The sequence below is a fragment of the Triturus cristatus genome, chromosome 7 (assembly GCF_964204655.1).
Source record: "Triturus cristatus chromosome 7, aTriCri1.1, whole genome shotgun sequence".
NCBI lineage: Eukaryota > Metazoa > Chordata > Amphibia > Caudata > Salamandridae > Triturus > Triturus cristatus.
The window spans coordinates 1,500,583,272-1,500,601,551 of NC_140590.1; the positions used below are offsets into that span (position 1 = coordinate 1,500,583,272).

At 46.0% G+C, this 18,280-nt stretch overlaps 1 long non-coding RNA gene across 1 annotated transcript in view; it reads right to left on the reverse strand.

Annotated features, from left to right (window-relative positions):
* The window catches only part of LOC146812252 (uncharacterized), a 159,745-nt gene that overhangs the window by 123,753 nt on the left and 17,712 nt on the right, over window positions 1-18,280 (reverse strand). The window contains exon 2 of the long non-coding RNA XR_014966824.1: window positions 5,311-5,436. This is a non-coding gene — a long non-coding RNA (uncharacterized LOC146812252). The remainder of the gene's footprint in view (window positions 1-5,310; window positions 5,437-18,280) is intronic.

Below are 18,280 nucleotides of genomic sequence, written 5' to 3' on the forward strand. Positions count from 1 at the left end.
CCATGGTTCATAAGTCATGTCATGTGTCCGACCCCAGCAAAACTTTCAAATGTGACAAATCAATTGTTTTCCCCTGGTGAACTGTAACGATTAAAAGAACTGAAATCATCCAAGGCACTCTGCATTCTGCATTCTGCATTCTGTGGCACACATACATAGATGATCAGGCCTCCGAGGCTACACCATGTGCAGGAAGGTGCAGCCCTCTGCACAAAGACAATCCTGCATGTAATGCAGGCCCCCAAGCATCATGGTGCAAGTATGACTGTGTTTGTGCTAGCAGCCCATTGTGTGCTATTGTAGGGTGAGAGGTCTGGAATGTGCTGTATGGCCTAAATACTATGCACCACTGCCCTTTCTCAGTGATGCTGTGCAGTGCAGACTGGTGGCTTGCTTTACTGCACAGTGTCACTCTCCTAAATATCTGGGCCCTTTTGTTATATGGCCCGTAGGTACATTGTCGACATTGCAAAGTTAGAATGAGCTTTGCTGCCATGATGCTGCTTTTGGGCACGTTACTACATGACTTTATTTTTGCAAGATTGTTTATGCCTTTCACATGTGAGCCGTCTGCTTTTTCACGTTCTCTGCTGCATGCTTGAAGTTTAGTCTGAACACGTTGTACAAGGTCGAAAAACAATGCCCCTTATTATTCTGTTCTGGTCTGTCCCTAGCACCTAGACATAACATGCTAAACACAGCTGCTATGCTGGAGACTCATCCTTTGATATTACGGGGATGCATGTTGTTTTAACACACACTTGGAGAAGGCCTTTCCATGGAGAAGAGCTATGCTGTTCCTATGATGTAAACCTTACATCCAGGCTTTAAGGTATGGGGTCTGCTGTCAAAGCCCAGAGATCTTCCTTTATATAAATAAACTTCTTCCAGTCAAGGGGTGGGTGGTTAGGCCTTATAGTCCTTATTGCACTATCTTTATAAAATGACTTCCCCCTTTGTATTCTATGGAATTGTAACAATGCTAATTGTTCTGAGTTTATGCATTTTGCTGCTGGTAGTGGCTTGCATACTGTATTGTAGAGCACAATAGTTCAAATAAAAATGTTGAACTATAACAGTGACTCTGCCAACTCTTATTGTGGACAAGTACGAGTGAGCGAGTGAAAGGGTGTGTCTTGCTACCGCGATTTCTGAGAGAGTCGGGAGTGTTGTGTTCTGGGTTGTCTAATCATTTGAAGCTACGTGATTTTTGGAGGAGAACGAATGAGACACTATAGCTAGTCGGTTTTGGGATTTTGGGTACTAAGGTGATAGGTTGGTACACACCTATACACCGAGGTCCTGTTTTCCTGCACATAGTTCTGTGTAGGTGTAGAATCCCCGCAGCGCTTTTGTTATGAGCGCATATTGGGAAAAATGCACTGCAACGTGTAGACAAGGAAGTACCACATTGACATGCACTTACTAATCTGTCAATGTCAGTAGCAACAGAGCGCCAGTGAGTAGCAATGTGTTATTTGACTCTGTGCGGAAGGATAAAACCACATCGCTTGCTCAGGGTAACAAACATTTATCAAATCATGAGGCATGACAGACAAGCCGACTAGGAGTACAAAGGCAACACCAGAGAAACGCCTGAGGTAAGTGTCTCCTCAATGGCGTACCAAATCTTAGTGTCAGTATGGCAGTGCACTTGTATGTTGAACAAAGTTTCAGGAACAACACAGTAAGAGCTGTGAGGAAAGCCTATGTCAATCCTGGATAAGATCGTGACACCAACACTACAAAACACACATATGTCTCAGTAAACAGTCTATGTACACACATACCATAGGCAGGCAGCTACATTGACGGATGTAACCAATATGACGGTTTACCTGTTCTGTTTAGTAAGTAGCCCAAATAAAAAGCCTAGGAATCTAGCAATGTTAAACACAATGCTGCCAAACATGTCATACATCAGTCATCAACACAGATTGATATCTATCCTGGACAGGGCACCACAGTGTACTCAGGATAGCAACCTCAACATTAATTTGCCACAGCAATGATGAAAAAATCAAGGTATAAAAGTACATAATCCCCTACAAGTTAGTCATACACACACGTGAAAAAGCAATGCATTGTGTGTGCTTTTGTAGAACACATCTCCTTGCAATATCATCAGTGTAGCCCACATGAAGATGGCCCACATTGTAATGCATGTGTGGTAATCAAAGTGCACCTTGAAAACTTCTTTGCCAAAAACAATAGTTGAAGCGTGACAATGAGTGGCATACCAATCCATGTGACATGTGTGAGCTGCACCACAGGTGTGGCCCTAAATCACATGGACAGGTAAGTGCAGTATGACACGCCTCTGCCAATGCCCTGCAGGCCACCAATGACAAATGTGGTTTACCATGGACATATGTATGTTGACTGCAATACATAATGGCAATGTCACTACCTACCTTGGGAGGACCAACGAGCCAAAAATTGAATCACCAATCTGTCACTTTACACGTGTTGTGAGTGAACATAACATACAGTGGTCAGAAAGATCTCCAAATAGCCATCACAGAAAGCTACTGGATCAGCATGGAAGTCAGCCTGTTGAAGTGCACAATGTATCAGGCCATGCTCTACATCTGTTATTACAGGAAAAGGAAAAGGACGAGACATGTGGAAACCTATAGCCAACTGTATAACTAATACATATTGTAAAATACTGTAATATATATGTATGAGTATTTCAGTACCCATAACACAAATGGACAGGAATTTAGCTGTAACAGAGAGCAAAAGCATTGACAGTTGTTATTTCTGTCTCACTTTCAGCTGATATAGGATATGGTATTCAGCCTGGGTCAAGACCCCAATACCACACTTCCAGACTGAGCTGGACAGAAACAACAGTCAGGCCCTGATCAAGACCCACAACATTGTGGAGAGAAGCTTTGGTCTGCTCAAGTCCCAGTTCAGATGCTTGGACATGTCAGGGGGGAGATTGCTCTACTTGTCCCCTATGGTCTGAAAGATAATATTGGTATGTGCCATTCTACACAATATCTGCGCCCTAACAATTGTCCCATGGAACAGGGACCATCAAGAGCAGGAGCCAACGTTGGATGAGGATGAGAATGAGGATGGTGGAGCCATCCAGTATACAGTGACTGGGAATAAGTGACTCAGACACATTCTGCAACATTTCTTCTACAGAAGCTCATGTACTGTGATAGAGCATGTCCAAACATATTCTGATGGTTATACATGCACAAAAATGCTTGACTCCATTATTTGTGTTTGCGTCTATGTTCCGGTCCCAGTAAAAATCAACTCACCCACATCTTGTCAACGAAAAGTATCCCTCAAAATGTAACAATTGTGTCATCAGACCTATTGAGCAACATGGGGCCACGCCTCACTTCCATCACTTCAGCAGTGCAGAGCTACACAGCTAGCAGTATTGATGTGCTGTGTAGCAGCAAGGTGTACAACAGATGGCACTCAGTGAAGTTTGGAACCCAAACCAACAACTTCCATACTTGAGAATAGCCTCACAATGTAGTGTGTCCCACCAATGCATGAGCATGCAGAGTGACAGCATCTAGCTGGAACTAATGTTGCTGCAGATACCATCAGAGATAAGGAGTGACAGTTGTCATGGAAAACTGTCATGTGAACAGGTAAATGCTGTCACTTATAAAAAAAGCATACATGCATGTGTGACTTTCCACAAAACACAGCAACTGTGAACTATTTGCTGGGGAAACAACCTTCACAACACAGTCATTACAACACACTACCTTTACAACACAGTCATTACAAAGCAACATCCTTTACAGCGCATGCCATTACAACGCAGCTATTACAATGCATGTCACTACAACGCATGTCATTACAACACATGTCACTACAACGCATGCCATTACAATGCATTATAAGGTAAGTAAAGGGGAATAGTAATTTTTAACCCTACACTATCCAACACTTACCCTACTGTTGTACTCGTTGGAGTGGGAATAGTAATTTTTACCCCTACACTATCCAACACTTACCCTACTGTTGCACACACTGGAGTGGGAATAGTAATTTTTTCACCTACACTATCCAACACTTACCGTACTGTTGCCCTAAAAGTAATATGCGTTGTAATGGTATGCCTTGTAATGGTATGCATTATAATAGAATGCGTTTTAAATGTAGTTTCTAAAAATGCATTGTGATGGTATGCGTTGTGAAATCATGCTTTGTAATGGATGTTGCGATGTAAAAACTATGCTGTAAAGGCATGCGTTGTAAATGTTTGCATTGTAACGTCATACATTCATTTGATGGCTACATTGTCACATATACAACATCATGCTACAGAAGATAAAGGACACATTTGCCATGCATTTCACAGCAATGCAATGAGGAACAAAGTCATGTAAAATTACAAAATGAGCAGATGAAATTGTACAGTCAGTAAATAACCAAAGCAGTATGACATTCAATAGGTTATATGCAAACATTTGAACACTTGAAGAATACTGAGCGCTCAAGAGTGGGATTACTCTTGGGTCAGAAGGGATACAAAACTGTATTTACATACAAAAAACCCCATTGCATATGGTTAGATGGAGGGATTTTGACTTGAACTTTCGCTTGCATGGCAAGAGTTGTGTATCTCTGACCTGAGTGTGCAAGTGCATAGTAGAGCACTCACAAATTTTGTATCCACCCAAATGTGAAATGTAAGTTCAGTGTGTCCCATTACATATGCCCCTTCCAAGGAATGCAGTATCCTTGGACCAGGAAGAACACACAAAGGCTGGCCCTCAGAGTATATGTATTGCTACAACATTGACAGGAGTAAGACAGAGATCATGTGTGTATGTCAGCATCATGTTATTTGAACATCACAAGTAACACGGACTATTTAACCATGTTTCACTACGTGATGACTGATGGCTCACTCACCTACTCCAAATGTCTGTTCCTGTGTGACACACCCACTCCAGACCTACATCACATTTTCAGAAAAATATGTGCATGATAACACCATGTGCCAAATATGTGTGCCTTTGCAACAATGTGCACATGCAGATATTGTGTGTGGTGCTACAGTGTGTTTAGCTACAGACCCTCTGCCACAGTCCAAAGTGAGTGTAGTTCAAAAGAGTGTGCGATGACTGAGTGTGTGTCCTGTACTTCATGACTATCATGCACCCACTTGGCCCCAACCGGGGAGATGATACTGGAGCCCATGCTGGACCTTGTATCCCTCACAGCTCCACACAGCATCAAGGAACAAAAACTCCTTACATCCCACACTGCACCTGGGAAAAGGATATTTGGGATAAAATCTGAAAAACAGAGACTTACGTAACTTGATCTGCCCTGCCGATGTGCAACACTGCGTAACAGGGCTTGTCACTCATGAGGCCTTCTGTGTTTGCATGGTAGATGTGCACAGGACCAGAACCTTGAGTTTGGCTAAGACGCAATACACTGGAAATGACAAGAGGAGGCAGTTACCATCAATACACTAACAGGCCTATATATACATTGGCAATGCTCTAACTTCCGTGACAATAATCTACAGGCTTCTTCTGAAGCACAGCATGTGAACAGAACAACCAAGACCACAGATGGGAATACCTGAAACTTCCAAGGACAAACGCAAAATACTGATTGGATTTCCCAACACTCCCAGTAATCTTTTGTAATACAGATTGGAGTCACTGACACTCCCAAGGCTAAACTCGGAACACAGCTTTCACTACAAGGTTTATTCAAATATCAGGAGCTCTGAAAGGCTTTCTCTTGACACTACTGTTCATCAGAAACCCACGGAGACAAAGTGGTGGGTGTGTGCGCAATTCTCAGTTCAAGTGCCGATGTTGCAACAAGGGTCCGGAGCTGGAACTGACATAGTGCCCTAGTGGGAATCATGGAGAGGGACGACAGACAAGTCCATAATCCTGAGGGAGCTGATACTCATCCTGCTCACAAATATACAAGGATTAGTGCACACTAAACTGATATCAAGAACGAAGCCTAATTCTTCTACCTGTCAGAAGTTTTAAGAAAATCTTGATGCTTTGACTGAGGGAGTTCCAGGGGAATGCAATAACTGTGCAGGAAGCGGAGAGGAAGGCAGCATTGAGGGAGCTCTGCACACTGGAATCACCACAACAACTTAGACTGCTGCAGACCAGACTCCAAAATGGATCCAGCTGATTCTTTAGGTGAGTTGGATGGGTGAAGCTTGTTCGGGTTTAGGATTGGTAGACATACCAAGTTGAGGCTCCACAGATGCAGCAGTTCACCTGTGGCATTGGAGTATGTTGCAGCCTGGAAGGTTCCCCAAGACTCCGGAAGGATAAACGTGTTTCTACACTGGCTTCAACCTTACAGGAAAGGCAGGTGCAAACGGATGTTTGGAACCAATCATTCAGGAAACAAATGTATCTGTCCAGCTCAAACCTTCACAAAGGAACACAAACCCAAGACCCTAGTATCAGTGGGTACAAGGTACGCATAGGATCATAGATTATGGGGGACGCTTGCTGTGACTGAAATACAATGAAATCACGGGTATTGGGGAGCAATGGTAATGGAATCATAAGCACCAAAGGGCAGCACAGGGGTAGTAAAAACATCCAAGTGTCAAGGATCTGATAGATTAGGAAAACTCAGTTATGGTATAGTTCCACCTCATGAAGAACCTCAGGGATTACACATAATCCCTGCATGTTGGGTCCACTACATAGAGGGTGCATAATGGGGTCCTGACACTGACGTTGCTTTCAGTTTTATATATGTGGATCACTGTACAGTCTACATGATGTCCTGAGGTTTTAAATAGCGGGGCATATATAGTGGAAATGGGTACACAGTGTCGCGCAGATAGTCTCCCTGTGCCACAGCTATGTTTGCAACCACATTGCAAGATTTGTATGATATCCAACATAACACTTTAAAATTTTGCCTCATGACCTGTGCAGGGGTTGTAATGGCTACCTAGAGCCAATGCAGGCACACTCACCCCACGAGGCAAGGATGCAACTTTTACAAGCATGAATGGATGGGACTATAATGGTGCATCTTAGTGATAACTAAGCCTGGGCAAAGCACTACGCTCGCGTAGTTTGCGAAGTTTGTGCTACTTCGCACTACGCAAATTGCAAGTAGCACAGTGCAAACACGCGTAGCGTAGTGCAGCGGTCATTTTTTGCTTGCTCGCGGTCCTCAACGTCAAGTTGGCGACCGCGAGCAAGCAAAATGACACCCCGGCGAGACTTTTTCCTCATTCGCGATCAGCAACATCAAGTTGCCGATCGCGAGCGTGGAAAATAAACCTCCCTGCGAGATTCTCAATGTGGGAAGGTCAGGTTTCTCATTGCGAGGGGTCGCGTATGCTCGCGACTGCTCACGATGAGAAACTACCAGTTCGCGTTGAGAAAGCTGCCGCTCGAGTAAAAATCTACTCGAGCGACAGAAAACTACAGCTCGCACTGTGCAAGATGCAGTTTTCAATGATTGCAAAGTGCCGGATGCTTGTCCGCACTGTTCAATCATTGAAAACGGCATCTTGCACAGTGCGAACAGGGTACTAAGTAGTTCGCGAAGTGCTACGCGTAGCTCGCGTGGTGCAAAGTGCACTTTGCGTAACTACGCGTAGTGCTACTTCGGGAACTACGCCCAGGGTTAGTGATAACCTATATATGCTGTTAGCCCTAGTGCTCCAACTATGTGTGCTGCTGTACACAGAACACCAATAAAATAGATGTAAAGATGAGATGTTAAGGCCTAACTACATGTAATATCACTCGAATGTGCCACACATCTTGTTTCCAACACAAAGCCCATAGAGAAAATGTGTTTATGCCATTGATTAAATACCATGGTGGAAGTTGGCTAGTGTAGTGTGCTAATTGAAGTCTGTCGACAATCACAGGTATCATATTGGCCTAACTACACACCCATAACATCTGTCCAGTAAATTGGTTAGCAGGATATCACACACACTGTAGACTTGCTGAACCAGACATTCTCTGTGCCTCCCTGAGTGTGTATGGCATCTGTAACCAAACCTGTGTCATCAATGCAGACAGATTGCATGAATGTTGATATGGTGCATGATAGTGTATACAACAGCGTATTTCAAAGGCAGAGCAATGCACTATAATCGAGCAAAAAGATGCCTCCTCTGCAGCTACCTATCGTCATCAAAGCATACTACAACCCACAAAAGCAGCAAAAGGTTTATGTCTCTACACATCACAACATGTATATGTTTTTCACATAAACATATTTTCAACCAATATGGCAGCACAAGGAAAACAAAAACCCAACCATAGGCACTATTCTTACAATGACAATGCACACATCTGAAGATATCAAGCGTGTCAGACGAGACAGGAGGAGGAAGGAAAGTGAGGTTCAAGCTGTATTCACCTGTATTGTACAAATCACTACAGTGTATCACAGACAATAAGCCAGCTGGGTAGGTCAAAACTCATGCATTGACCCATTTGCAGTGTACATGGCAACTGTAGTGTTGCTCATAAGCTGTGCATAGGCGCCAATGCGTTGAAAAATGCATTGGGGTCAATGCGTAATGCGTCAAGCACACATTGGCTATTTAAGTACTGATGTGTCTGAAAAAATGACCCATTTGTGAAACTTTGGCAGGATACAGACAGGAAGTCTTGTTCACTTAATCTCTGTTAGTCTGTGCTTGATGGAGGATGTTGCCTGAGAGTGCCTGTTGGAGAAGTGTGTCAGTATTGTGAGTGTGTGGTCTGTCCAGATCTTGTCCCTGTTGCAATTATATATTGTGTAGTGCTATTGTTGTGTATTGTTATCTTTCTACTGTTGGGTGTTTCTCTTTTGGGGTATTTTTTATAGGTGGTAGGTATAGCGGGTAGGATTTTAGATTGTAGATAGATTATATTGTTTGTGATTGCTGTGGGTTGGGAATATGTCTGTGAGGGGGTGGCGTAACTTCAGCGAGCCACAGCTGAGAGGGCTGACCTGGTTCGTAGCACACTACCTCCCAAGGATGCTTGAAGCTGGTGACAGGGGAAACCAGAGATACCATCCGAAGGACAAACGTGACCGATGGGAGCTGGAGCGCTGGCACCACGAACATGTATTCAAGGTGTTCTGTACTACACACCAGCTAAAGCACCGATAGGCAGACGCCATCTCCAGTGAGGCCGATGTAGTTGACTTCCTGGGGCTGGAGATTGGTGGACCTGTCGGTATGTACATATGTTGTGTCTGTATATTGTGATGTACCTTTATCAAGACTGCTAAACTTAAACATGATTAGTACTTCATTTGTCTTTTTAAACAATATAGAGACGTGCAACAGATATCAATGTAAAAATATATGAGGAGATGATGGAAAATAAGTTAACTTAGGTCCTCGACGATGTGGATTTGGGGTAGGCCAGCACAGTAAGTGGGCTTGCAGTGTTGCCCAAAAACCAAAGGGTAAGGGTATGAATGCGTCATATTTATACAGGTTGGGGCAATCCTGTACCTTCATCCTGTACTGTTGCTGTTTTAGCAGACTAGCCCCAACATAGGCACCCCTGTACCATGGTGCAAGTGTGCCTGTGTTGTTGCAAGGATTGAGTTTGTGGAGGAAGACGCAACTGCCTGCACAAAAGTAAAACCAGGGACCCTTATTCTCTTCCATGAGTGTTGCAGAACGCAGTACACATACAAACCTGGGAACATGAGGAGAACTCAGATCATGTCTCCTCTCTGTGGTTCCCCTAGGGAGCCAGATGGTCTTTGCACATCCCCACGTAAACACCGTGTCATAAATCTGAACATGCATCATTAGACATGGATGTTGCATGGGTACAGCCCCTACAAGGTCCATGGAATGCCTCCCTAGCACTGACTTCGGCAATGCAGTGATTTTTCCAGCATTGCAGTACTCCATATCTAGGAGGCCATACTAAGCCACCTGAAGTGGCTTCGTGTCACCTCATATTATGTGACATGTCGATTTGGCCCGCTGGAGCATCTCAAAAAGTTATGCTTGTGTGGTGCTAGGGGCTCAATAAAATTCCCCTTAGGTACTCCCAGGGTAAATCATGTCACCCATGTGGCATGGGACACTGAACTATGCCATTATGCTACCCCTCTAACTATCTCATCCTGGACACATGCTTCAACCATGTAATTATCTGTACCCCTGAAGTCCACCATCCAGCATGCTCTGGGCTGCAAATGGACTCAATGCATGCAAGGAGATGGACATATTACCACATGTGTAATTCTGCTGGTGTGCACTTCATCAATACTGTTATTTTATTGTAAAGTTAATAAGTATGCTGACATGTGAACATGCAGTATTCACAATGGCATGTCCTCCTTCATGTCTTTTAGGTGGCCATCTTCCAATCTCATGGGGAGAGGTGGAATCGTTCCAGGACTCTAATGCTACCAGTCAGTATCAATAGTAAATATATGTACCATTATGATGTCTATGTCTGATCGAAATTAGAAGTGATGTGTGATTGGAGGTAACACTCAGCTACCATCAATGAGAAGTCAGTCTATGAATCAGAACAGAACTGGACCAAACTGTCTTTAGCACTGCTCACAGACAATGATTACACTTTTTACAGTAAGGTGTATGTAAGCAGAGCCGCAGGAAATACAAATCTCTAATATATGTACCTAGGCCCTTATTTACGGGGAATTTACTTAAGGCAGCATAGCATGTCACCTTGCTGCGCTGCCCTACGCTGCATGAAAGGGCGTGAATGCACTGTATTTATGCAATACGGTGAATTCCTGCGCTTTCTCCCAGTGCTGGTGCAGTATCAGCAGACTAGTAGAAACACAGGTACCCTTGCACTATGGTGCAATGGTGCCTGTGCTGTTGGCAGGATTGTTTCTGTGCAGGAAGGGTCACCTCCCTGCACTGAAACAATTCTAAGAGGCCTTTATCTCTTTGTATGTCTGCTGCAGAATATAGCACACATAGAAAGAGGTAAGAGAAATGAAGATACAGCTCCTAGTTGCACCTCACCTCGGGAGGCATGAAGATTTGGTGCCCCATTCAGTTTACATGCTCTTTTAAATCTTGGGCAGCATCAAACTCCATGTATGTACCATGAGAAAACACCGCACAATCCGCATTGAAGGCCTCCCAAGTACTGATGAGGCCACACAGCTATTTGGCCTGCATTGCCTAATCCAATATTCATGAGGGCACTCAAAGACTTCATGAATTTTATTCAGAGCCCTGCATCATGGATACACCACTTTACTTGGCACAAAAGTGCCATAGGGCTCTCATGATTAGGCCCCTGAGTGAGCTAGGTTTCAACATGTGCAGCCCTGTGAAAGTTCATATGGGGTATGCCAAGGCAGCTACACTGCCTGTACTTTATCACCTTATCCATGCACACTTATGGTCACGATCAATAATCTTAACTTTTGCTGGGCACAACTCCAACTCCCAGTTCAGGGTAACCAGGCCCATGTGTCAAATTAGTTGATCCGGACATCTTCATGACTGTGAATATTTGGTCTGTATGATATAGGATCTATCTTATTGTGAGTACTGTTACAGTTTGTGCAACCACATAGATAGCACGTGACTCAGTTTTACTGGTTCTAGTAGGGATGTCTATATAGTGACAACACATTGTCCATATCCAATCCTTATTGCTGGTATTGTTATGGGCAGAGACAGTTTGATTGTCTTGCAATGTCAGACTATGTATGTCAGACGTCATGTACATGTCTTGACTGTGTTAAAAATTTATTTATATTTTCAACCTAGCTAACAGGACTGCTAATGAGACCCGTACCTTTGAGTTGAGTGGGCAAAGGTACCAGCAAGTATGGAATGTCGGAAAAGCATACCAGACGATGTAGAAATTAGATGCAAGTGCTAGAACCGCCGGTACTTGGAACACTGCCAGACTGGCCAGGACAGACCAGGCACAAGCCAGGCTATTCCACAGCTAATCCAGGCCAGACCAGGGCCAAGCCTTGCCAGAACTGGGCCAAGCCACCCACAGCCACCCCCAATTGTAGCCCCACCGCTCCCCCAGCAGCCGCACTTCACCACACTGGCCAGAAGGCCACCTTGTTGGGACTCGGTGTACCAATACACCATTATCCAGGAACTAAAAAACTCAACTGAAAAGTGGACACTGTTCTTGAGGAGCAGCGCCAGCAGGGAACCCGGTTTACAAACCTTGAATAGACTGTGGAATAGTTTGCACAGCCAATGTGGACATTTGTTTTTAGCTCTTTTTTACATTTTTGTATTTAGCATAGATGTTTAGGTAGATTTTACCTCCGAAAAGTGGCTGAGTGAAATCCACAAGATTTCACTCAGTCACTTTTCCGGCCATGCTGCGTCAAAGCCCTGCGCCTGCTTGAATCAGGCTTAAGGATTGACGCAGCATGTCAGGGACAGGGGCACCCCGAGCCTTGCTGGAGCTGCGTGGCAGTTGCGACGCAACTCCAGCAATGCGCCAACCTTACGCCGGCAGATGCGTCACGCATCTGCTTGTCCTTGCGCCATGATGCACGGCATTGTGAATGCGGCGCATCTGCGGTGGTGCCAGGGCAAACTTGCGTGACGCATCTCCCATGGCGCATCCCTGCTGATTTGCAGGGATGTGCCAGGGGACATAAATCTGCCCCCATGTGTCTGTGATATATCCATACTTCTCCACCCCAATGTTACGTAACACATCACACAACTCTGCTACTGAGCACCCAATATGGACTACATGTACCATGATGCAAAGCATGAGAAAGTGAAACAGGGCTTTTATGTTGTGTCAGCCCCCCCGCCCATAAGTGCAGAAATGTCTTTAAATGGTCTCTTCCCCCTCTTGTTACATTTGAATAATTCTCACATGCACTTTCTTTTCTTTTTTATCCACAACAGAACAGCAGGATGGCAGTAGATTAGATTCATGATTGTGGATGGATCTGGATGAATACAAAATGGCTGTCAACTATTTCCTGTGATGTATTTCCTGCCTCCCACTCCCTGTCAAACATATCCTGTATAAAATAATCTGTTCCGGGTCATTTTCGGAGTTTACGGCACAAAAGCGGAAGTCCCGATTACGGAGCGTACGGCGCGTGTGCGGACCCTCCGCTCCGGAACCGGAAACTGTGCTCGCGGGCCGTAAACTCCGAAAATGACCCGGAACACATTATTTCATTCAGGAAATGTTCTACAGGAAGTTGGAGGCAGGAAATACATCACAGGAAATAGTTGGCAGCCATTTTGTGTTCATTCTGGGTCATCCTCACTCACAGATCAGATCCTCTGACAGCCTGCCGCTCTCATCATTCTTATTATGCCCATAATGGCTGAGGGTTATGAAGAGAAGGCACCCCCTTTCACTGAAAGTTAGTTAGACATCTTGGCTGAGGGGGTGCTGGCCAAATATTCTCAGCTATATGGGGACCCTGAACACCAGCTGAGCAATGCAGCCCGGGCCAGGCTGTGGGCCAACATCGGGGAGCGCTGCAGTGCAGTGGGAGTCCACACCAGGAGTGCGAGGGCATGCCGCAAGCGCTGGGAGGACCTGAAACGGTGGTCCCGGCACAAGGCTGAGGAGCTGGTGGGCCAGTCTTCCCAGCACCATGTGCATCGTCCTCGCCTATCCTCACTGTACAGGAGGGTCCTGCGAGCAGCTTGGCTGACCCTCCATGCTCAGCTGCAGGAGCGTGAGCAGCAGGGACATGGTAAGTGCATCATATGCTAAATGTGTCTGGGAGTATGATGTGAGTGAAACAGTGCTGTACCATTGTGTGTCCGATGCCTCCATTCACAGATTCTGTGTCCATGCAGCAGTCACCAAGCATAAAAAGGCACACTGTGGCATATGGACTGTACAGGGCAGAGTGCATTTTGGGAGTTGTAGTTTCGTCATGACAACTGGCTAAATGATTCTGATAGCTAGGGGTATACCCAACAATTACACCATCCATTACCTGGGTAAAGTGAACACAATATATGAAGAAACGTGGTATGGAGGAAAAGATACAACACTATTTGTGAACAAGGACACTTTTAATGATCCTTTCACATGTGATTAAATTCACTTCTCATTTTCTTTGTATTTGTGCTGAGCATATACAAAAACATATATTTACAAAACATAACCTCTGCACATATAGCACAAGTACGCTACTGTCCTAAACATTAATTTTCAATTGTGGGTCCACCCTTCAATAGTGTGGACAACCCCAGAGGGCATATACATTGCATGAGAAGTATCAATGTCCCCATAAATTCTAAGGCAATGCAATGCTAAGGCTACGCGAGTTTGTTCAGGAGAGCACTATCTGCAGCATATGCTGCAGATAGTGCTCTCCTGAACAAACTTGCGTACCGAGAGTTAGCACCGATAGATGCGGAAGAGCTATCAAGGAGAGGCTAGAGAAGCAAGCGTGTAATCACGACGGAAGAAATCTTGACTTTAGAACACGAACAGGGGGCCCAGCTGACTTTTCAATAAAGAGATGGAATAGGGCGTGGATCCCCTGCGTCCCACTCCTGGCTATTATACAGTACTTACGCTTGGTATGCTGAGTAGAGGGACCAGCCTAAGATTGCTGCGGTTTTCCTTGTCCTGAAGAGGCCAAAAGGAATTGATTGGCTGAAACGCGACCGCATCGACATTTTGGTTTTACAGAGGGACCCAAAAGATATTGATTGTGTTGGGATTCAACAACCTTGCATTGCCTTAGAATTTATGGGGACATTGATACTTCTCATGCAATGTATATGCCCTCTGGGGTTGTCCACACTATTGAAGGGTGGACCCACAATTGAAAATTAATGTTTAGGACAGTAGCGTAGTTTTGTTATATGTAGAGAGGTTTTGTTTTGTAAATATATGTTTCTGTATATGCTCAGCACAAATACAAAGAAAATGAGAAGGGAATTCAATCACATGTGAATGGATAATCAAAAGTGTCCTTGTTGGAAAATATTTGTATTTCCTTTCCTCCATACCACGTATCTTTATAAACTGGCAAAATGAGCCATAATAGTGCATTTATACTGAAATCTGCTCCTCCCGCACCACTACAATTGGCACTAGGAAATCATGTGTGCATTGGATGAGCAATGGTACAGACACAGTCCAGTGTGAGCATGGCAGGCCAAAGGGCATTGGATGCTATGACTTGCATTGCATTTGTAGAGTTTGGGTTCCAATTGTGACAAATCATCATGTGCCATGGAGTCAAGACAGACTTTGACATCCTTGCATCACTCTTAAGCGCTTTTAAATTTGCAAGGGGTGTCCACTGACAGATGTCTCACCCTCAGTGGGCTGTTTGACATATCACATGTACAGGTAGCTGTCACAACAATCCCCCACTGTTCAGCGGTGTACTGCATTACCATATCAGTCACCAAAGCCAATATGTGCCACTGGATTGTCAGATCATGTGTGGAGACAGCCCAAGGCTAGACTCACAATGTAGCTACACAAATAGCCCAGAGCCTCAGTGGATGTGTGACCCCCATTCGCCACTTGTCTTGTCCCATCCAATGACACAAAGCAGATGACACTTGTCCAGGCCTTAAATAGCTGCGACTCCCTATGAATGGTCAAAATCCGAGAAATCAGGACTCTTCATGTTCTCCATTGGTGGACGGATTTTGGAACCTGCGCATGTAGCAGTGGCAGGACACACAGATCACCAGAATGCCAGGTTGAGGGTTGGACAATACAGTTATGTAAGCCACAAACAGCCACGTGAGATGGCCATGTCAGACTCAATCCAGTAAATGACAGTGAACATACACGTAATGTCAGCTCATAGACGCTAACAACTATAGAGTGTGATCAGAGGAAAATAAAGTCTGACCTTGGCTCATCTATGTATGTGTCTCATCCTGCATGACAGAACCATAACATTAGGATTTTGCTTACATTTCTACAGGTACAGCTGGCGAAACGGAAGGGCAGGAGGACCAGGTCCGGAGCACAAGGCCAACAGTGCGGCGGCGGCTACACCCTCTTTCCACCAGCGAGGAAGAGGAGGATGAGGGGGGACCCTCAACATCAAGAGGCAAGGGGATTGCGCCCACCCGGACTGACAAGGGACACCCTGATGCTGGTGCTACATCCCGGGTGGAGGCTGCAGACATTGAAGGGGGGGGTGAACCAGACACCTCGGACCATGATGTGTTGGAGAGCTACTCTCCCCATGACTCTTCACCTGTGGGCCCTGAAGAGGTGTCCTCGGGCAGGCCAACTCACAACCTGGGCCTGCCATCAGCCCCTCCCTACCTCTAGAGTCCCCCATGCCATCGGGGGCTCCAGCTGAATCTCCTGCAACAAGTCCCCCTCATCGTCGCCGCCAGCTCCACAACATTATTGGCTCCGGACCTCAGGCACCACATCCCTCCTGTCCCCCCCAGGCCCCTCCCGGTGTTGTTCCTCCTGTGGCTGTGCCAGTGGACTTGATGTGGATGTGTGAGGGTCAGCCAGACATGTCCGCTCGCATCATGCTACAAGTGTGTATGGAGGTACGCATGATGCGAGAGGACATGCTCCGATCTATGGCCACCCTCGCAACCAGCATCAATTCACTGACCACAGCCATGTCGTCTGTTGTCTCCCCAATCCCTTCCCATACCATCGTCAATGTCTCCCCCTGTTCGTTGCCCCACACTGTTTCCCCCCGTACTCCTCGTGTGTCACAAACACATGTGGTGCCTGTTACTGCACCTGCCAGACGTGTGCCTGCATTGGACTCAGAGGATCTGGACATTGTGGTCCTAGAGGATGACCAGAAGGACACTTGACTTTTGACGGAGACATTGACGTGAACAATTATTTCAGTTTCCCCTTGTAAATAGACTGTTTTCCCTGACGCTCCCTGACGTGTTATATTTTTTTTGCCCCACCCCATTCCAGGTTCCCTTCTCCCTCTGCATCAAGACCATCATTTGTTTTCCTTCCTCCCTTCCAAACGGACGGATGTTCTGTTCATACCTAAATATATTTGAGGAATTCTAATTACTTCTACTTGTTTGACCTCATTTAGAATGTCGGGTTCTGAATAAGGACACATATTTGGTGAGTCATCTGCTATGCACATAATGGCTTGTTGCAATGATGGGTTACACTTGTAACTGTGTCACACACACACATACCTTCTCACATCTCGAGGCCACCTACATTGTTACACAGGACATGAGACACAACAGATTTTTTTTTTTTAGGTCTTTATTTGGTGAACACACAATCACGTGGTTACATTGTCCTGGGTTCCTGTCACTGGCGATCATGCTTGCGACATCGCAATTTGGGGGGGGAGGAGGACCGCTCGGAGTGCTCAGGTCTGGCTCGCCGCCTACGTGGAGGTGGGTACTGTCCATGGGACTGTCCAGGGTCATCTACATGTGCTGGGGCAGATGGTGTATGCACACTTGATGGTTGTGCCTGGACAAGGGCCGGTTGTGCACGTGGTGGGAGTGCCTGTACAGGGGTTGGTGGTGGTTGTGTAGGTGGTGGGAGTGCCTGTACAGGGGTTGGTGGTGGTTGTGCAGGTGGTGGGAGTGCCTGTACAGGGGTTGGTGGTGGTTGTGCAGGTGGTGGCAGTGCCTGTACAGGGGTTGGTGGTGGTTGTGCAGGTGGCGGGAGTGCCTGTACAGGTGTTGGTGGTAGTTGTGCAGGTGGTGGGAGTGCCTGTACAGGGTTGGTGGTGGTTGTGCAGGTGGCGGGAGTGCCTGTACAGGGGTTGGTGGTGGTTGTGCAGGTGGTGGGAGTGCCTGTACAGGGGTTGGTGGTGGTTGTGCAGGTGGCGGGAGTGCCTGTACAGGGGTTGGTGGTGGGAGTGCCAGTTCAGCCCGCTGGTGTGGATGTCTCCCTTTGCTCTGTTGCTGTGCAGTTGGTACAGGTGTGGGGATGTGCTGTCCTGTGGGCAGATATGATGGCTCCCCTCTCTGCGTTGACCGTGAAGGGAAACTTTGGCTCACTTTCAATATGCCCTCCATCATCTTCATGGCCAAGGCATGGTGTCTTGCACCCTCTTCCCTTTGGATGGATAGCATGTCTCGCATATTTCTGGACATGTCCTGTCAGGTCCTATCCATCCTATCCAACACTTGGCTCAGCCTCTCCACCACCTGAGGGAAGTGGACCATGTCCTGCAGGGAGTCCGACATGTTGGACAGGGTAGCCCCTATGGCACAAATGTCCTGCCTCACATCGCTCTGCTGTTGGTAGAAGTCCTGCTCCCACTGGCCATCACAGCCAGGTGCAGGCCCTCTCTGCAACTGTCTGCCATGGATGGGACGAGCAGGTCCTACAGC